A 6,317-nucleotide genomic window follows, 5' to 3' on the forward strand; every position below is an offset into this window, starting at 1 on the left:
AATAAATAAGGAAACACAAGCTTTAAATGATACATTAAACAAGATGGACTTAATTGATATTTATAGGACACTCCATCCAAAAACAACAGAATACAAATTTTTCTCAAGTGCTCATGGAACATTCTCCAGGATAGATCATATCTTGGGTCACAAATCAAGCCTTGGTAAATTTAAGAAAACTGAAATTGTATCAAGTATCTTTTCCGACCACAACGCCATGAGACTAGATATCAATTACAGGAAAAGATCTGTAAAAAATACAAACACATGGAGGCTAAACAATACACTACTTAATAATGAAGTGATCACTGAAGAAATCAAAGAGGAAATAAAAAAATACCTAGAAACAAATGACAATGGAGACACAACGACCCAAAACCTATGGGATGCAGCAAAAGCAGTTCTAAGGGGGAAGTTTATAGCAATAAAAGCCCACCTTAAGAAGCAGGAAACATCTCGAATAAACAACCTAACCTTGCACCTCAAGCAATTAGAGAAAGAAGAACAAAAAAACCCCAAAGCTAGCAGAAGGAAAGAAATCATAAAAATCAGATCAGAAATAAATGAAAAAGAAATGAAGGAAACGATAGCAAAGATCAATAAAACTAAAAGCTGGTTCTTTGAGAAGATAAACAAAATAGATAAACCACTAGCCAGACTCATCAAGAAAAAAAGGGAGAAGACTCAAATCAATAGAATTAGAAATGAAAAAGGAGAAGTAACAACTGACACTGCAGAAATAAAAAAAATCATGAGAGATTACTACAAGCAACTCTATGCCAATAAAATGGACAATCTGGAAGAAATGGACAAATTCTTAGAAATGCACAACCTGCCAAGACTGAATCAGAAAGAAATAGAAAATATGAACAGACCAATCACAAGCACTGAAATTGAAACTGTGATTAAAAACCTTCCAACAAACAAAAGCCCAGGACCAGATGGCTTCACAGGTGAATTCTATCAAACGTTTAGAGAAGAGCTAACACCTATCCTTCTCAAACTCTTCCAAAATATAGCAGAGGGAGGAACACTCCCAAATTCCTTCTACGAAGCCACCATCACCTTGATACCAAAACCAGACAAGGATGTCACAAAGAAAGAAAACTACAGGCCAATATCACTGATGAACATAGATGCAAAAATCCTCAACGAAATACTAGCAAACAGAATCCAACAGCACATTAAAAGGATCATACACCATGATCAAGTGGGGTTTATTCCAGGAATGCAAGGATTCTTCAATATACGCAAATCTATCAATGTGATAAACCATATTAACAAATTGAAGGAGAAAAACCATATGATCATCTCAATAGATGCAGAGAAAGCTTTCGACAAAATTCAACACCCATTTATGATAAAAACCCTCCAGAAAATAGGCATAGAGGGAACTTTCCTAAACATAATAAAAGCCATATATGACAAGCCCACAGCAAACATCATCCTCAATGGTGAAAAACTGAAAGCATTTCCACTAAGATCAGGAACAAGACAAGGTTGCCCACTCTCACCACTCTTATTCAACATAGTTTTGGAAGTTTTAGCCACAGCAATCAGAGAAGAAAAGGAAATAAAAGGAATCCAAATCGGAAAAGAAGAAGTAAAGCTGTCACTGTTTGCAGATGACATGATACTATACATAGAGAATCCTAAAGATGCTACCAGAAAACTACTAGAGCTAATCAATGAATTTGGTAAAGTAGCAGGATACAAAATTAATGCACAGAAATCTCTGGCATTCCTATATACTAATGATGAAAAATCTGAAAGTGAAATCAAGAAAACACTCCCATTTACCATTGCAACAAAAAGAATAAAATATCTAGGAATAAACCTACCTAAGGATACGAAAGACCTGTATGCAGAAAATTATAAGACACTGATGAAAGAAATTAAAGATGATACAAATAGATGGAGAGATATACCATGTTCTTGGATGGGAAGAATCAACATTGTGAAAATGACTCTACTACCCAAAGCAATCTACAGATTCAATGCAATCCCTATCAAACTACCACTGGCATTTTTCACAGAACTAGAACAAAAAATTTCACAATTTGTATGGAAACACAAAAGACCCCGAATAGCCAAAGCAATCTTGAGAACGAGAAAAGGAGCTGGAGGAATAAGGCTCCCTGACTTCAGACTATATTACAAAGCAACAGTAATCAAGACAGTATGGTACTGGCACAAAAACAGAAAGATAGATCAGTGGAACAGGATAGAAAGCCCAGAGATAAACCCACGCACATATGGACACCTTATCTTTGATAAAGGAGGCAGGAATGTACAGTGGAGAAAGGACAGCCTCTTCAATAAATGGTGCTGGGAAAACTGGACAGGTACATGTAAAAGTATGAGATTAGATCACTCCCTAACACCATACACAAAAATAAGCTGAAAATGGATTAAAGACCTAAATGTAAGGCCAGAAACTATCAAACTCTTAGAAGAAAACATAGGAAGAACACTCTATGACATAAATCACAGCAAGATCCTGTCTGACCCACCTCCTAGAGTAATGGAAATAAAAACAAAAATAAACAAATGGGACCTAATGAAACTTCAAAGCTTTTGCACAGCAAAGGAAACCATAACCAAGACCAAAAGACAACCCTCAGAATGGGAGAAAACATTTGCAAATGAAGCAACTGACAAAGGATTAATCTCCAAAATTTACAAGCAGCTCATGCAGCTCAATAACAAAAAAACAAACAACACCATCCAAAAATGGGCAGAAGACCTAAATAGACATTTCTCCAAAGAAGATATACAGAATGCCAACAAACACATGAAAGAATGCTCAACATCATTAATCATTAGAGAAATGCAAATCAAAACTACAATGAGATATCATCTCACACCAGTCAGAATGGCCATCATCAAAAAATCTAGAAACAATAAATGCTGGAGAGGGCGTGGAGAAAAGGGGACACTCTTGCACTGCTGGTGGGAATGTGAATTGGTTCAGCCGCTGCGGAGAACAGTATGGAGGTTCCTTAAAAAACTACAAATAGAATTACCATATGACCCAGCAATCCCACTACTTGGCATATACCCTGAGAAAACCAAAATTCAAAAAGAGTCATGTACCAAAATGTTCATTGCAGCTCTATTTACAATAGCCAGGACATGGAAACAACCTAAGCGCCCATCATCGGATGAATGGATAAAGAAGATGTGGCACATATACACAATGGAATATTACTCAGCCTTAAAAAGAAATGAAATTGAGCTATTTGTAATGAGATGGATAGACCTAGAGTCTGTCATACAGAGTGAAGTAAGTCAGAAAGAAAAAGACAAATACCGTATGCTAACACATATATATGGAATTTAAGGGAAAAAAATGTCATGAAGAACCTAGGGGTAAGATAGGAATAAAGACGCAGACCTACTGGAGAACGGACTTGAGGGTATGGGGAGGGGGAGGGGTGAGTTTTGACAGGGCGAGAGAGAGTCATGGACATATACACACTAACAAACGTAGTAAGGTAGATAGCTGGGGGGAAGCAGCCGCAAGGCACAGGGATATTAGCTCGGTGCTTTGTGACAGCCTGGAAGGGTGGGATGGGGAGAGTGGGAGGGAGGGAGACGCAAGAGGGAAGACATATGGGAACATATGTATATGTATAGCTGATTCACTTTGTTATAAAGCAGAAACTAACACACCATTGTAAAGCAATTATACCCCAATAAAGATGTTTAAAAAAATAATAATAATAAATAAATAAATAAATAAATAAAAATCACACTCCTAAGAGAAAAAAAAAAAAAAAAAGACAATCCCAACTGTAATCACATAAAAAATAGAAAATACTAAGGGATAAATAAATCTGACAAAAGATTGCAAGACTAGTATACTAACAACTAAAAAAAGATGCTGAAAAAAAATTTAAAAGACCAAAATAAATGAATAAATATGCCAATATACCAATAACAAAAGACCCAATGTTTTTAAGATGTCAATTCTTTCCATATTAATATAAAGATCCAATATATCTGCAAATAAAATCACAGCAGAATTTTTTGTGAAATTTTCAAATTGATTCTAAAATTCATATGGAAAAACAAAGGACCTAATCATCAGAGAAATGCAAATCAAAACCACAGTGAGATATCACCTCACACCTGTCAGTATGGCTATCATCAAAAAGAACAAAAATAACAAATGTTGGCAAGAATGTGAAGAAAATGAAACCCTTGTACACTGTTGTTGGGAATGTAAATTAGTGCAGCCACTGTGGAAAACAGTATGGAGGGTCCTCAAAATACTAAAAGTAGAGCTAACATATGATCTAGCAATTCTGCTCCTGGGTATATATCCAAAGAAAATGAAAACCCTAATTCAAAAAGGTATATACACCCCAATGTTCATTGCAGTATTATTTAATACAATAGCCAAGATACAAAAGCAACCTAAATGTCTATCAACAGAAGAATGGATAAAGAAAATGTGGTGTGTATATATATATATATATATGTATATATATATATGTATGTATGTATAAACACACACACAATGGTATATATAGAGAGATCTATAGCTCTATATAGATATATACAATGGAATACTACTCAGCCATAAAAAAGAATGAAATTTTATCATATGCAACAACGTGGATGAATGTGGAGGGCATTATGCTTAGTGAAATAAGTCAGAGAAAAACAAATACTATATTATGTCACTTATACATGGAATCTAAAAAATAAAACAAACTTGTAAATTTTTTTAAAATAAAGCAACAGACTCACAGATATAGAGAACAAAATCGTAGTTACCAATGGGGAGAGGGAAGGGGGGTGGGAGAAGATAGGGGTAGGGAATTAAGAGGTACAAACTACTATGTATAAAATAAATAAGATACAAGGATATATTGTACAGCACAGGGAATATAGCCAATATTTTACAATAACTTTAAATGGAGTATAATCCATAAAAATTTTTGATCACTGTGTTGTACACCTGAAACTAATATACTATTGTAAATCAGCTATACCTCAAATTTTAAAACCTTTAAGTTAAATTTTAAAAAAAGAGAAGTAAAAGATTTGAAGATACACTTTACCAAAGGAAACATACACATGGCAAATAAACCCATGAAAAAAGGTTCAATGTCATTTGTCATTAGGGAAATGAAAATTAAAGCTTGTTGCCTCAAAAAAAATAAAAATAAAGTTTATTCAGATACCACTAACTCCTATTGGAATGGTTAAAGTTAAAAAGACTGACAATACCAAGTGTTGGGAAGGATATGGAGGAAATGGAACTTTATACACTGATAGTGAAAATGTATGTGATGCTACAACTTTGGAAAACAGTTTGGCAGTTTCTTAAAAAGTTAAATATAAACCTCCAATGAGATCTAACCATTCCGCTCCTAGGAATTTACTCAAAAGAAAACATTCACACAAGGACTTGTACACACGTTCATAGCAGTTTTACTTGTAAGAATCAACAACTGAGAACAACCCAACTGTCATCAATAGGTGAATGGATAAACACACTATATATAGAACAAAGACAAAAATGACATATGAGTTTAGAGGCACTATATTAAAGAGTTCTTAAGTCCTTGCATTGTCCAGGAGGAAGGGGAATATACTGAATAATATTTCACTTTGGAAAGTCAAGGAAGGAAATATATTGGATAGGGCCAGCTTTGTGGGTAGAGAGGAGGCACAAGGACTTCTAAAGTGGTGGCAATATTCATTTCTTGACCTGGGTGATAGTTATACAGCTGTCTGCTTTGTAATTAATAATTGAGCTATATATTTTTGTTTTGTGCATTTTTCTGCATGTGTTATATTTCACGCTTAAAAATTTTTTTAATCTGAGGGGCATGGAGGACTCCCAGGGTCAAGCTCAAACTCTTAAACACTTTCCAAGCCTTTGTTCACATCACATCTGCTAACATCCCATTGACCAAGGCAAGTCATACGGCAAAGCCCAAAGTCCAGGGTGGGGAGGAACTCTTCACCTTCCATTAGGCTGGGGATTTGCAAACATTTTCTGTGAGAGGCCAGATAAAAATATGTTAGGTTTTACAGGCCACATACCTTCTTTTCTGCAAATTCTTCTTTTTTTCAAACTCTTTGAAAATATAAAGGCCATTATTAGCTGAGGATCTTACAAAAGTGAGCTATAGCTGGATTTGGCCCACAGGCCATACTTTGCCCACCACTGAATTGGGCCATGATAATATTACTATAGAAAAGTTTTATTAAAAATTGGGACAAATAATTTAATCTTCCACAATTCACCTTCTTGGTTATAACTATTCATATCCCTATCATGAGCAAAATATATTCAC

This window comes from Phocoena sinus, chromosome 7, assembly GCF_008692025.1.
Source record: "Phocoena sinus isolate mPhoSin1 chromosome 7, mPhoSin1.pri, whole genome shotgun sequence".
In the NCBI taxonomy this organism is placed as follows: Eukaryota; Metazoa; Chordata; class Mammalia; order Artiodactyla; family Phocoenidae; genus Phocoena; species Phocoena sinus.